This window comes from Caloenas nicobarica, chromosome 15 (assembly GCF_036013445.1).
Source record: "Caloenas nicobarica isolate bCalNic1 chromosome 15, bCalNic1.hap1, whole genome shotgun sequence".
NCBI lineage: Eukaryota > Metazoa > Chordata > Aves > Columbiformes > Columbidae > Caloenas > Caloenas nicobarica.
Window position 1 is genome coordinate 2845348 of NC_088259.1, and position 15532 is coordinate 2860879.

The 15532-nt window shown below is 51.9% G+C and overlaps 1 protein-coding gene across 4 annotated transcripts in view; it reads right to left on the reverse strand.

Annotated features, from left to right (window-relative positions):
- Positions 1–4031, reverse strand: part of PHF20 (PHD finger protein 20) — a 68885-nt gene extending 64854 nt beyond the window's left edge. For 3 of the 4 annotated variants that reach the window (XM_065645460.1, XM_065645459.1, XM_065645457.1), the window contains exons 1-2: positions 4002–4031; positions 957–1011 (exon numbers count right to left, since the gene is read on the reverse strand). The gene's annotated coding sequence lies outside the window, so the exon portion shown is untranslated. Of the gene's footprint in view, positions 1–956; positions 1012–4001 lie in introns of those variants that run through there. The other variant, XM_065645458.1, reaches the window with a different exon arrangement.
- Between the last annotated feature and the right edge of the window lie 11501 nt (positions 4032–15532).

The following is a 15532-nucleotide window of genomic DNA, read 5'->3' on the forward strand; positions in this document are numbered from 1 at the left end:
GTTTCCCTGATTAAATCAACAACTACACAGGTAAACTCTTTGAGCAACACGACACTAAAACTGGATCCTAAACTGATACTTAAAATTTCCATAACAAGAATAATGTACAGCCCATTCCTCAACATGGCAACATTCCCTCAAAGCACAAGACTCAGTATTTTATTTCAGACTCCTATTTTTCCTCTAGTTTATACAAGCAGACTAATAAAACCGACACCAGTAAAAGTCTCCATTTGCTCTCCTCTCCAGGCAGAAACCAAGACTTACTCGAAGTACTTGGTGACAGAAGTGAAAAGGTATCAGCAAACATAAGTGACCCCCCCACATCCAGATCCTCAGGCTCTCCCTAAGACTACAGGACACCCGGAATGTCATTTTCATCCTCTCAGCAACGCCCCGTGCAACCGTGCTGTCAATTCAAACTGGTGCTGAGACTGGGACAGACCAACATGGAAGCAGAAATTATGAATGTGGGCAATTCAGCAGAACACACAAAAATATTTTTCCATAGTAAAACCTATTTGAATTACCAAGTGCAATTAAAGAAATAAATACTCATTACTGAAAAGAATTCTTTTCAATCATTTGATCATCTCTCATTTAGCTGTCCTGGTTTCCTCTCTTCCTTCCTGTAACACACTAAAGGTAAAACACAAACTCTCTTAAACACTGAATAAGCAGAAAGATTTGGGAAAAAGGCTTAAGTTATATGAAATAAAGCAGTTTTTTGCTAAATAAAATAACTTCCAAGAAAATCTACTTCAATGAAAGTGCCATTTTTTCCTCTAACTGAAAATGTGCAGTCTTTGTTTTAAGAATACAAGGTTTTAATTTAGAGAAAAATTATCCACCATACTTCTACAAGAATTAAGAAAAACCTGAATTTTAAAGCAAAATTTGAAAAGCTTAAAGAAAAGCTACAATTCACAAAAGCAAGCATCCATGCTTATACTCACCAAGAAGGAACTCTTTGCTTATATGGCTGCAAACATTCCAAACACTGTTGTACAACTACAGGGAAGGAAAAACATAAGTCACGTGAATTCTGAGACTAAAAGTAATTTAGTGTTAAAAAAAATATTCTCTCTACAGCCAATGATAGCCCAATCATACAATAACACCTCTAGAACATCAATTTAATACGAAATCTTTCAATATAGAGGGTCAGCAGGCTGCTGTGATCCAGATTATAAACTTAGAGATCCTTATAGACACTCCCTCTGCACAGCTACATCAAATTTCTCCATCATTTGTACAGTCCTAAAATTACATTCGGCCCTCTGAAGGCAAACACGAGGCTGATGTGGCCCCCAGTGAAAATGAGTTTGACAGCCCTGATTTAATTATTCTTTGCCATACAGAAGCCACCAGTAACTTTATCATTACTCCTACTTTGGTGCACTAGATATTTCAGAATAACCCCATTAACTAAGCAAGCAGATAGTGTAATAACCCCACCTTGTATATGCAAGTAAATAAAAATCTAAGGTACTGTCTGCAGACTTTTGAAGAACAGGTCACTGACGTATTAAATCCACCATATGGGCCAAGTTGCACTTAAAGGAAATTACAGCCTTACAGTCAGTTTTATCTTGGACACCCAGAATGAGAGATTCTAGGTGAAACGACAGGCTAAAGATCCAGCACAGATGATCAGAATGAGTTCATCATCTCTTCCAATGAAATGCTAGATATGCAAACAAGAATTCCCACTGTTGGCTGTTCCTGCCCTCCTTTATCTTATTTGCCTTATTGCAGAAATTCTTAACTGCTCTCTCCACTTTTCTATCTAACCACTATTAGGCAAATAAGACTTTAAAGCAAGTTAAAATATTCAAAGATGCTTAAATGCAACCAATCTACCCCAAATCTAGCATTCTCTTTTCCTCCCAGGTGTTTAATAAGAACTACTACTGAGAAACCCTTACAAATATCACTGCATCCATTATACTCCTAGCACCCAAACAGTATTTTACTCTGAGGACAGTAGCTAAAAAAGAGAAAGCTTCATTTCTGAAATATCAAGTATGAAAAGCAGCCCATAAACAAAACCAAAACAGCCAAATCTGAATCAAAGGGTCAAAATGCCTGAGTGTTCCAGATTGGGAAAGACATCAACATCCTTTTGCAAACAATTTCAGCAGATCGGGATTTGCACAACTGAAGACATCACTTCTGACGTAACAAACAATTCCTGCTCACACTGGTGGATTCCTGCTGCAACACCATTGTAGTTCACAAACTTCAACAAGTCATCTTTCAGGACAGGTTATTTTAAAAAGCCAACTAAAGCCTTAGGTCAGATAAAAGCCTTGAACAAGCTCAAATTACAGATACACTCTTATTTAACAAGCATGGGGTTTCAACATATATCATGGCAAGCCTAATGCTTTCTGATGTTTAAAAATATCTTTTAAACTGTTCAGAGAGACAGAAAAAAACCCCACCTTCTTGCATTTAAAAATAATTCCAACTGCCACAAAAAAAAAAGCAGCCTAACAAATCAGTGGAAAAAAATTATGCAAAACACTTATTTCATTGAGAAGGCTTCAAGCAACTTAAGACTCTAAACATCTCTATGGTTTTAGATCTTCTTAGTTAAGAAATAATGAATTTAGGGTAAAGGACATTTTAAGATGCAAATGAATATATCAGACAGCAAGAATTCTCTCAAGGAAATTAGGAATTCAAATATTTAATGGCTAAGACCTGCAGACAGCTCAAGCAAGCTGCGCTGTTTCTTATGGAAGTGAAATCTCTAAATCATCAGAGTTCACCACATCAAACCGTGCGTGTCCGGCCATGTGAACAAACATGAGCCAAGATGCCCAAATGTCATCATCTCCTGTTCCCAAAGACATCCTCAGCTGGAGAAACGACTTCACCGCATGGCAGAGAGATCTGCCGTTTGGTCATACAAGAAATAAACTAGAAGACTTTCTCCAGAACAGTTTCTTCATCCACAAACCTAATTGATGGCAATACACGCAAGGACTCTCCAGATTGCAGGAGCCACAGAAACAAGCTACAACCATTGGAATTGTTCTGAGAATCTCAGTTTAGCCCACAGATTGGGCACCCCAACGCGATTTCCCATTTTTCTACCTGAACCAAAGCTGTATAAAATCACTTCACGACGCTGAATGCACCAAGCGTAACTGTCCTCAAAACGACACTTGCGCCCTGACTAATGGTACACCCCAGGCTCACAGGGCCTTTGTCAAATAAAAATGAAATCAGTGAAAACTAAAAAAGTAGACTGATTCTTATTGCCATTCTATAATCCCTCAGAAGCAAAACCAACAAAAAGCCCACAAAACTCCTCAGACAAACTTGCTTACAGTGAGACTACATTTAAATATTTGGTTTAGGGTGGTGCTGCAGCTGCCTAAGGCTGAGCCTACGGAACAGCCCTGGCCAAGGTGCTCACTGTCAGAGCCCTGCACGACAGGTGAGGGAAGGAACCACACGCGGGCTCAAAACTCATGAGACATGTTCATGATTTTGCAAAGACAACAGGTTTCTTCTTAAAAGAACATATTTTTAAGAAATGGGCAGGGCCCAAGAACATACCTTCCATTTCCCTACACACTGCCTGCTTGGCTACAGCACCTAGTACTGAGTCTAACACCATTCTGTGCTCTACGCCAATGATTTGAAGTCAGTCCAAACACTTATTAAATGGCTCAGAAGTATTACCACCTACATCCCTTCTGAAAGCAATACCTTGGTATTCTGTAGAAGTCCACATTTCAGATAGAAATAATACCTAAGGCTCTGTGTTGGTCAGTAAGCTGACCAATTAATTCCTCAGTTTTGACCAATACCCCGCTTTGAGGTTGCTCTGGGTATTCCAGCAGCACACTATACACTTCCAGCAGATTGCTGAACCTAAGATCTCTCTTATCAGTGAGCATCAACACGTATTTTAGCTAGCAGAGATTGTGACCAAAAACAGAAGGAGCCAGTAGGAAAGCACAAAAATGATCTGGTAACAGTACCTGCAGCAGTAACCGGACTTTTGACTTCCGACTCTTTGAAGATGACTACCTGTAAAAACATCCATCGAAAAAATTTGAGAAAGATTTTTCACAGATAATTTATAGCACTTGCAATATCAGCCACTGAAAATCCCACAGGGCACTGTTTCCAACCAGTCAGTGTATATATATATAGGGTTCTGACACTCAGACATGGCATTCTCAGTTTCACTATTCAGTTGCTTTCTGACAGGACCAAATCTACCCTACTTATTGGTAAAGAAGAGGATATTGTCACAAGACTTCCTTTTATTTGACTTTTGTAAGTTACACTGCCATGCACTTTGATTAAAAAAATGTCTTCATTTAAGATAATCCATGAAGCAGATAAATCATCTCTGTATATGCCACACTGTAAGAAGGATGCAGCTCTCCCATTTTATTAGAAAGAAGGAAAGGAGTGCACTTCAAGACTGCTTATAGACTCGTCTCCCAATTCAGAGATGAAAGGACAGCAGGAACAACAACAAAATCAGTGCATCTTTTTGCAAGACTAATGACAGCACTACCAATAAGACAGCTGCAATCTAAGCAAAGGACCGATATAAACACAGGGGATCAGATAATAAAAAAGCCATTAGAAACTTCCATTATAGTGAAGAAGCAATTGAAGTCCAGTATACTTGGAACCTCTGCTACACTAACAGAAGCCTTTAAGCCTAACTAAAACTCCAAAGCCTAACAATGGCACTGTCCATGCCACTGATGCATGGGTCTAGACTACGGATGCTCTGTTCCACACCTGGAGCACTAGGGGTGTTCCAGACAGTCTCCTGTCAAACCCTGTGGAACAAGAGGATATTCTCTGGTTCCTTGGGAAAGAAGTACTGAGGATAAGTAGCAGAACAAGAAGTTCATTTCAAAACTAGCATTTTAACATCAGCAACGAGACCAGGAAAGCTCTTTGCTGTGAACCTCAGTACTAAAAAAAAAAAAACCACACCCACCCCACACTAACCAGTAGTGCTTCCCCTCTTTCTTTTAATACAGGCTACCTAGCTAAACACACAGATGGAGACAGTTAAATCTCTTTTTAAACAATTTCATAAACCTACCTGAAACTGAGTTCTTAAAAAACATAAAGCAGAGTGCAGCTGGCTATCCAGAAACAAGGCTGGCCAAAAGTTCTCAAGCCCACTAAAACCACATGAAGGCACGTCAACAAAGTAACAAGCTTCAAACAGAAGAAACTATATTCCAACATGCATTATTTTCTGCCACACATCTGCAGTCAGTCAGCACGGACACATTATACACACACACATGATCACTTCAGTCTGGTGCTTGCACCCACCAAAAAAACCTGAAAAGCCACCAGTTCCTAAAGGGTGTTTGAAATATATAGACCATGTAGCTATTGGCATTTTGACAGCAAGGACAAACCAAGAGCTACAACTCACTATTTCTTACCTGAAAAAAGTATTTTCCTACAGGAAGCACAAGAAGCCAAAGTAAACCTGTAAGCAAGCAAGGAACAGAAGTATGAAAATAAGGAATAAATTGAAACAAAAAAGAAAGCAGACTTGTTCAACTCCTGAATAAACTACCGCAAGCACTTCACATGACTTCTTAATACGATGCACCATTAAGTCCAAAGTATAGGCAACTTTTCTAACACTACACCCACACAATTAGGCAACCATCAAGAATGCACTTTAAATACTGGTGACAATCATGTGCTGAACAATAAATCCCCTCCGTGCACATTCTTCAGCCCAGCTCACACGCTGTTGCACAAGTGCTCCCATCTGCGCAGGACAGAGCCATATGGGCAGCGACCAGGAGACAAGTGGCAGCACAGCTTTCCTGCAGCAGCAGCGTCCGCTCCTGTCCGGCCCTGACAAATGACAGCCACAGACAACACCAAGCTTCCAGAAACACAGTTAGACATAAAATGTGCCCTTACAGAGAATTTATCATCCCCTACAATTAGGTAAGGATTGCACCCTCCTTCGCTGAGCCAGGGGGAAAATTTAGGTCAATATCATTGCCTAGGTTATCCAGGATCTACAAGAGCAAAAGAAAGCACTTCAGAGAACTTATCCAATTAAAGGTAAGAATTAATTACATGCTTCTTACATTTCAGTCAAGGCAGCATTGCTATAAGCAATTACTATTCTAGCCTCATTCCCAACTTGACCTTAATTAATTACTCTGGATTACAGGCAAGCAGGTTTTACTCTCAGACTGCTCAAGTAAAATTTTATTTCCATTCAGGAGACATCAACAAAGTTATCAGCAAGAATGTAAACTGAGCTCTTGCAAAAACTGACTCAGGTCAAATGAGTATTAATCTAGCCACCTCCGATTCCAGAGCAATTTAGAAAGTCACACAAAAATTAAACAGAGAATTACACTACGAGTGATCTTTGCTGCAAGTCTTCTCACTGGGCTTTTTATTGGAAACTGGTCCTGTGAAAGGATCCTAGCTCATTAGAGAAATTAAATGAGCCCAGGTCAAAAACATTTCTGTTATAGAAATACTCAGTTACAAAATACCTACAGAAGGTTACTTCAAGTCATCAGCATTGTTTTTAAGATTTGGATTTATTCTCCTACTGCATACAATACCAAATTCTGTACCCATAAAGAAGACATCTCTTTTATCCAGGTTGGACTCATCAACCTCCAAGTATTCCTCCTGATCTATTTGCAAGAGTTAGGCTAGAAACAACGGCCTGAGATGACAGAAACATCTCTGGCACCATTATGATTTTCACTAAGTAGAAGAGATATAACTGTTTCCCAAAACTGTACTGGCAACCTGCTTTGATTAACCAAGCCCTGCTGTGGCTACAATTTGCACATCCATGCCAAGCCAACCGGTACAATAATTCATTTCAGAGCTAATAGCCATATCTGAACCCAGGCCTGTCAGGAGCAAGAATACGGTGCCTCCCAATTCAATCTATTCAACTGCTATGACATGAAACAGCTTTCGGGTCAGTGCGAGGATCCATCGTTACTTATGTTCCTCAAAGACATTCTGAAGCGATAAAATGCAGCAGGACAGAGATGTGCTCCAGACTTCACCGGGCACAGGAAGGCCAGAAGCCTCCGGCTGCCGGTGCCGCCCACGGACCCCGGCCGGGCCGGGCACACCCTGCGGGCAAGGACCTGCCCCACGCGCGGTGCCTGCTCGCTCCGGCCCCGGGAGGAGCCGCCGCCGCCCCGCCGAGCTCCCGGGACGGGCCCCGCCGGGACCGGCCCCGCGCCGCGTCCTCCCGCGCCCAAGGGCCGAGGAGCCGCTGCCGGGACCGCAACTCCCGCCGCTCCCGGGCTGCGCGACCCCCGGACCAACGCGGCGCCGCCCGCGCCCGCCGCCGCCGGCAGAGCCCCCGCGGGCCCGCCCCGCCTCGGGCTCCGGCCCCGCCGCAAGGTCACTCGGCCGCCGCCGGGCCCTCGGCGCCTGCGCTCGGCCCGCACAGACTCACCTGCCCGCGCAGCTCCGCGGGCCGCCGGGCGCGGGCGGAGGGAGGGAGGGAGGGAGGCAGCGGGCGGGGGCCGGCTCGAGCCCCCCGGCCTCGGCGGGCCAGGCCGCGGCGAAGCGGCAGCGGCCCCGCTCGGCGCCCCGGGGCCTCAGCGCGGGGGGCGCCGCCCGGCCCGGCCCTTTGTGCGCGGGGACGCGCGGCAGCCGCGCCGCGCCCGGCCTCCCTCCCCCGGCCTCCCCGCCTCGCCTCCCCACGGGCCCGCAGCGCGGAGCAGGGCAGGCGGCCCGGCCCGCCCGGGAGCCGCCGCGCTCTTACCGAGGGATCTGTACGGGAAAAAGGGTTAGAACGGAGCCGACCCGCCCCGGGCCCCGCTCCGCGCCGAGCCCAGCGCCACCGACCGCGCAGCGACACAAAATGGCCGCCACGCCGCGGCGCCGTGAGGAGGGGGCGTGGCCGCGGCGGGGGGACGGGGCTCTCGGGACCCCCCCACTCGCGGCCGCTGGGCCGCGCTCTCCCCGCGTGGCTGCGGCGGCCGCGAGCGCTGGGGGCGCGAGGCGGGGGCGGGGCGGGAGGCGCCACCCTGCGGCCGGGCGGGAGCCCCGCGGTACCCACGGGCCGCGCCCGGCGCCGCCGCCGCCTCGCGCCGCAGAGCCCGCGCCCGTCCCGCCGGGCCCCGACGGCGGCGGGAGCCGCAGCGCAGCCCACGGGGAAAGCCGCCCGTGGGGGCTCGGTCCTGCGGGCCGGAGGCCGCGGAGAGGCCGGCTGCCCCGAGCGGGGCAACGTGCAGGAGCCTGGGGCGCTGCGGGGCGGCGGGGTCCGTGTAAGGTGAAGTACACACGAAGAACAGGCCGCCGGACACCTGTCCTGCACGGACCGGCCGGCCGGGCCCTGCGCCGCCCCCCGGCAGCGTCCCCGCGCCCGGGCCCCGCTGTTGTGGCCCCGGCCCCGGGAGCCCCGGCCCGGGCACAGCGCTCCCGGTGAGGCCGGTGGCCGCGGGAGACTCGGCGGCCCCGCCTGCTGCTGGCCCGGGGCACCGCCGGGACCTGCGGGGTGTGCTGGGGTACGGAATTGCACAGGGACACCTCTTCTGGTTTTTTTTTTAAGTTTTATGCTTGGGGTGGATTAGAAGGGGGGTGGTCAGTAGGTCAGAGAGGTTCTCCTGCCCCTCTGCTCTGCCCTGGTGAGACCTCATCTGGAATATTGTGTCCAGTTCTGGCCCCTCAGTTCCAGAAGGACAGGGAACTGCTGGAGAGAGTCCAGCGCAGCCACGAAGATGCTGAAGGGAGTGGAGCATCTCCCGTGTGAGGAAAGGCTGAGGAGCTGGGGCTCTGGAGCTGGAGAAGAGGAGACTGAGGGGTGACCTCATTCATGGGGATCAATATGGAAAAGTGAGTGTCAGGAGGATGGAGCCAGGCTCTTCTCGGTGACAACCAGTGACAGGACAAGGGGCAATGGGTGCAAACTGGAGCACAGGAGGTTCCACTTAAATATGAGAAGAAACTCCTTCCCGGTGAGGGTGGCAGAGCCTGGCCCAGGCTGCCCAGGGAGGTTGTGGAGTCTCCTTCTCTGCAGACATTCCAACCCGCCTGGACACCTTCTGTGTAACCTCATCTGGGTGTTCCTGCTCCGGGGGGGGGATTGCACTGGATGAGCTTTCGAGGTCCCTTCCAACCCCTGACATTCTGTGGTTCTGTCAAAGCCAAAACTGCACTGACACAGAAGAACAAAAAATCTTTGCAGGCTGAAGTTCATGTACAATATGACAGTGTTTGTCACTGTGGGTGGAGAAACTCTTGTGATTCAGGCAGTTTTCCTGGGATAATCCATCACTTTCCGCTCAGAGGCCACAGACAAGTGCATGAGTGTCACCTGCCCGGTTTTGGGGTTGGAAGAGTCGCTGCTGTGGCCAAGGTGTGTGCAGGTCAGGGCCGGGGCCGCGGTGCTGCTGGGCACAGCACAGCCCATCCAGCTGCTTTTCTCTCCTGTCTTTGTCCTCCCGAACAGCCGCAGGAGCTGCTGTCACTGCACGTCTGGCTGCTCCCGTGCTCCGTCCCGTGCCAGGAGCTGCACAGGACCGGAGGGCACAAGGGATGGTTTAGAGCAGCGATCCCCATCGCCAGACAGCAGCTTTTCGTGAATTATTCTCTGCCAGACCCTGTGAGCTGTGTGCTGGGAATCTGTGGCAGCAGAGCAGCTTGCCAAAAATACCACAACAGGAAAAAAATGTGTGGCAGAAAATGTAGTTATGAGTTTGGATTTATTTTTTAACCTGGAAATCTCGCATGGGGTTTTAACATTGCAGGTTTCTAGAAGCAAGAGAAAAACATGCAGAAAAAATGAAAATAGAAAGCAGCTAAAAAAATAACTCCAAAGTTTTGAGGGAAATAGATTTTTTTTTTCACCAAAACATCAGCATAGTGTTTGTATATTGGGGTTTTTTTGAGTGCGCTATATTTCATTCAGGACTTTTCGCCATTTAAAAAAACCCACTATCTTAGTGCATCTGCCATGAGAAGGCACGTGTCGGAAACCTCTTCCTTCTCCACAGAAGTGGGTCTTTCTAGATCCTGCTGGTTTTGAGATGTGGGAAATAATCCCTAGTTCTGAGGCTGCTGGCAGCGCAGGGCTGTGAATGTGCCAAGTTGTGATCTGTTTCTCCTTGTGCTCCGTCCAGGGCTCCAGCTTCAGCACCCGATGTTGGCGGCCATGGTTAACATTATCGAAAACCCTGAATGCCAGACATACCTGGTTTTGCTGACCGCAGAGCAGAGCCCTTCACAGGGAGCAGCGCCACAAACCCCAGGGCTGCCCCTGCCTGTTCTCCGCTGTGTCTCAGATCCCACCACACTCCAAGAGTTTCTGCTCGGCTCAGCTGGATCACTTGGGATCCAGCATTTCCCCACACACCAAGGAAACCAATAGATAACAACCGTGGACAAATTAAGCTTTGCAGCCCGAGTAGGGTCTGCCTGCCCGCTCTGGAAAGTGGTTCTGGTCTCACCTGCAAAGCCTTTGTTTATGCTCAGCACGGGCAGCGTCCTTCGCCCCCCAGCTCGCTGTGGGAGCAGTGGGAGCAGGACACTGTGCGGGACAGGTGAGACAGAGCCGAGCTGGCAGCGGGACAGGCAGAGCACTGCCCGCTCAGCACGGGGAACGGGAGAAGGGCAGTGACAGTGACAGTGACCAGATGAGAGGCAAGTCCCACAGTGATGTGGCAGGTGGGAGGTCAAGGCGGGAGGTAAGTCCATGGGTTGGGGTCAGGGTTCGGATCAGCACAGGAATGGCTGTGACTGAGGGTGCGGGTCTGCGATCCGGTGCTGTTCCTGAGGATGAGGGAGGAAGCTCCCAGCCAGGCGTCCTCCAGCTCTGTCCCTTCGGGGCTGTCACTGCAGCTGTGCCCCGAGCGCAGGCGGCTGCTCTGCTGGGCTGCCCTTGCCCGCCAGAGAGCGGAGCTTGTGGCCACCTCCACGTACAGAATCACAGAATCATTTTGGTTGGAGGAGACCCTCAGGATCATCACGTCCAACCATAACCTAACTGAACTCTAGCACTAACCCATGTCCCTGAGAACCTCGTCTAAACACCTTTTAAACCCCTTCAGGGATGATGACTCCAGCACTGCCCTGGGCAGCCTGTTCCAATGCCCCACAGCCCTTTGGGGAAGAAATTGTTCCCCAGATCCAACCTCAACCTCCCCTGGCGCAACTTGAGGCCGTTTCCTCTGGTCCTGGCGCTTGTTCCTGGGGAGCAGAGCCCGACCCCCCCTGGCTCCAAGCTCCTTTCAGGCAGGTCAGAGATCAGAAGGTCTCCCCTCAGCTCCTGTTCTCCAGCTGAATCCCCAGCTCCCTCAGCCGCTCCCATCACACTTGTGCTCCAGCCCCTCACCAGCTCCACTCCTGGTGACCCCAGCAGAGCTCCCCAGGCCCATGGCGGGGGCCCCGCACCCGGGCAGCCTCCGCCGCCCTGCGGCACCAGGGGAACGGCGCTCAGGAAACGGCTCTTGCATTGACCGAACGGCTCCGCGCAGCCATGCGGGGCAGCCTTGGCCTTGGGCTGGAGCAACCCCCACAGGAGACGCTCCCAGCTCCCTGACCTCACCCGGGTGGCCAGGGGGTGTCTCTGTGCTGCTGGCACCGGCACAAGGTCCCGCAGCCCCGGCCGCCCAGGCCGGGTCACTGCGGCACCGCCGAGCGCGGCTGCTCCGCGGATCCCGCCCGCCGCGGGGGACACGGATCCGGCGGGATACGGTCCCTGCCCCCACAGCACCATGCGGGCAGCGGCCCAGGGATGGGCGTTCTGTGTCCAGCTCTCCCCACCCTGCGCTGCTGCAGGTCCCGCGGGTCTGTCTGACCTCCGGGCCTGGGCCCAAGATGCCCGTACGGGTGGGAGACGGACTCCCCAGGCCAGCGCGCCTTCCTCACGACAGCACGCTGCATCTGGGTGCTTTCTACCTCGGGACAGTTTCTCACCCTTTCTTTGTTGGCCGAAGTATCCAGAGAAGCTGGGAACCAGCTGCGGGTCTGCAGGGAAGGATGTCCACGCACAGCCTGTGCCTTGGGCCAGGGCAGGTGCAGCCCCGTCCATGGAGCAGCACGGGAGGGGTGCAAACAAACGGGAACTTCGGCAGCAATGCACACGGACACCCCCACACTGTTCCACTGGGGGCAGGGGGAGGCCGCCTTCTCTCATCCCCTTTGGGGCTGTCTGCTGCAGATGGTGGAGACCCTGCTCTCCAGCCCCTTCTGTGGTCCCTGGGGCTACAGGGTCTGGCTGTCCTGTGCTCTTCTGAATGTTTATCCTGCCCTGAGAGCGGGGAGGCAGCATGCACCAAAGGGACACCCCAGCTCAGTCTTTGGGGACCGTTTGCAGCACCTTCGTCTTCCCCAGCAGGCACCAATGGCAGGTCATTTCAGGGGAAGCCGTCCCCGTCTCCCCTGTTGCTTGTGATCAAATTAAGTACCAGACCTGGCACAGACGGGATGGAGGACCCACGATTGCGAGTGCAGACGAGCTGATGTAAGCCCCTAGCTCTCCTTTGGGAGAAACGGTATCTTGGAAGACCAGGCTCGGTCTTGGGCTTCTGAACACCTTCATGGATTTGGGCCCTGAATGCTGCCAGCACCCAGCTGTGACAGCTGCGGTCACACAGTCCTCATGTTCTCAGACACGACCTCCCTTTGTGGTACCAGTAAACACCGAGCACTTCAGACAAAGTGCGATGGCTTCGATGGTGAGACAGAGGAAGAAGCTCCAGGTGGAGGCCGGGGCAGGAGGAGCCCCTGGGAGGTGCAGGTTCAAACCTTTGTGTGCTGGGCAGAGTCTTCAGCTGGTGCCCCTGGCTTTGAAAGGAAAAGTCCAGCTGGTGAGTGACCTGATGTATCCCAAAGTTTTCCCACACGGGCACTGGAAGCCCTCAGCTGCAGCGGGGCCCACACGTGGTGCAGCTCACTCGGAATGCCTGGGCTCTTCCCCGTCCCCTCTTCACTCCTGGGGTGGTTCCCCAGCTGCCTGCACCCACACCCAGTTCGCTCCACCATGAACCGTGACTGACAAAGGCTGTTGGACAACAGGAGCTCTAAAAGCAGCAACACTCAGCAGCTAAATCAGCTTTCTCCATCCTATCGTTGCTGGTTGTCCCACAGACAGCCCGTGGCTGTGCCGGAGCCTGAGCCCTGCCCTGCAGAGCCCCAGCTCAGCGCCATCTCCACGAGCCGGTTCTGCCAAATCTGCCAGCGCTTTTCGGCAGCCACATCAAACCCACACTGGGGCAGCGTCAGGACAGGGACCCTCCCATCTCTGCCTCCTCCGGTGCCGCGGGGCTCCTGACACAGCCTTGCCAGTTCCTCTTCTCTCCATCTTCCCACAGGGCTGATTTAGTACAAAGCCTGACATGAGAATTAGGCTAAAAACCGACATGGGGCTTAGGCCAAAAACTGACCTCCCACTGCTCTGGATTTCTGGGGAGGTGGCACAACCTCTGGGCACCTCTGGTTTGAGTATCTTCAGTGGGCCAGGAGGAGGGAGACCACTCACATTTGCAAGGGGAGGAGAGACTGGAGGAAGCTTCTCTACCAGGATGGGTGGCCTCGTGGTTACCATGTCCTGTAAAACTCCAGGCAGTTGCCAAAGCTGAGCCCTACCTGCCTCCATCTCAGGCTTGAACATACAGAGAGGTCCAAAATCCACCTGTGATGCCTCAACATCTGCCCAGGCTCTTCAGGAGCTGGGGCGGAGCTCGGACAGCAGACCTGAGGGCAGGGTTGCAATCAGCAGCTGGGAGAATTGCTCTTACCAGTTTTGTTTGCAAATTCCCAGGACGCGATCACAGAGACAGCAAATGGTTCACGCCAGGCTCTGTGAAAAGGAGACTTGAACTGCCCAGAAATTCAACAGCACCAGTAAGAGCACCCAGCACTGCAGGGGTGCTGACCCATGGGGACACATCACCCCTCCACGACTGCGGGCAAGTCTCGGACAAGCTGCTGGTGCCTCCTCTTCCCAGGGAGCCAAAGACAAGTGAACTGCACCCCAAGCCACTGGCACAGGGTCTCTCTGTGCTGCTGGCGGCAGCTGAGGACAAACCACAAGCTCGTTATGAGCCCAGCTGCGACTCTGGCTGTTGGTTTTTTAAGCGATCCAGGTATCAGGCCAAGGTGACTGCAGAAGCGAGGCCAAGTCTCTGAGCCTGAGCTGAAGCTCTTGGTTTGCAGGCTTTTTTGATTTGGCCAAAATCAGCTAATTTCACAGCAAAGCCTTGGGGAACACTTAGACATCAGGCTGCAGACATCCACCTAGGAAAGGGCTGTGTGAGGTTACGATGCTACTGCTCTTCCTTCTGCTCCCACTTGCCCCTCTCTGAAGGCCACAGCCCACCTGCCCGTCCGCCCTGCAGCAAGGCCGGTGTGAAGACCCAGTGCCTTGGCCAGCAGGTGATCTTAAACTGCTGGAGTGACCGAGCAGCCCTCAGCGGCTTTGCCTGCGGCACACCAGCTCTTCCAGTGCCGCCAGGACAGCAGCCGCCCCGCGAGCCGCAGCAGCACCAGCCAGACCCAGGGCAGGAACTGGTCACCGGGGGGCTGCAGCGGCACAGCCGGCACTTGTGCGAGCAGCACCAGGCCAGAGCACCAGCGCGGGCTGGAGCGAGGATGGAGGGAAGATCAGAGGATCCTCCAGTCTGAACAGAAGAACGTCCCAGGCGGGTCAGCCCAACAGCTTGTCTAACCAGAGCCACGAAGATGCTGAAGGGAGTGGAGCATCTCCCGTGTGAGGAAAGGCTGAGGAGCTGGGGCTCTGGAGCTGGAGGAGACTGAGGGGCGACCTCATTCATGGGGATCAATATGGAAAGGAGGAGTGTCAGGAGGATGGAGCCAGGCTCTTCTCGGTGACAACCGATGACAGGACAAGGGGCAATGGGTACAAACTGGAACACAGGAGGTTCCACTTAAATATGAGAAGAAACTTCTTCATGGTGAGGGTGCCAGAGCCTGGCCCAGGCTGCCCAGGGAGGTTGTGGAGTCTCCTTCTCTGCAGACATTCCAACCCGCCTGGACACCTTCTGTGTAACCTCATCTGGGTGTTCCTGCTCCGGCGGGGGGGTTGCACTGGGTGATCTTTCGAGGTCCCTTCCAACCCCTGACATTCTGTGATTCTGTAACCACATCAACAGCAGCTGACGCAGGGGAACCGCGTGTGTGTGGCCACCTCCTGCGGTCCAGCTGCAGCACCCGCAGCTGAGGGGCAGCAGCAGCACATCCCTCTCTTACCCTCCGCCTGCCCATCTGGGGAGCTGTTGCGCATAAACTTCTCTAATCCCTTTTTGACCCTGAAAGGGTCCAGCAGATCCTCTGCAAAGAACTATTGTCCTCTATCTGTTTTGACCCGTTCTCTTCCAAGTTTCATTGACTGTTCCTTAGCAGCTGCCCAAGAGCACATGGGTTCCTTTCCAAGTGCTCGTGTCATGCTGATTCCCAAACATTATTCATGAACAGTGACATCCAAGCTGAAATCTGCACCTCCAGGCTGACATGATCATGCTTCAGAAATTCACAAAAAAAGACAAGG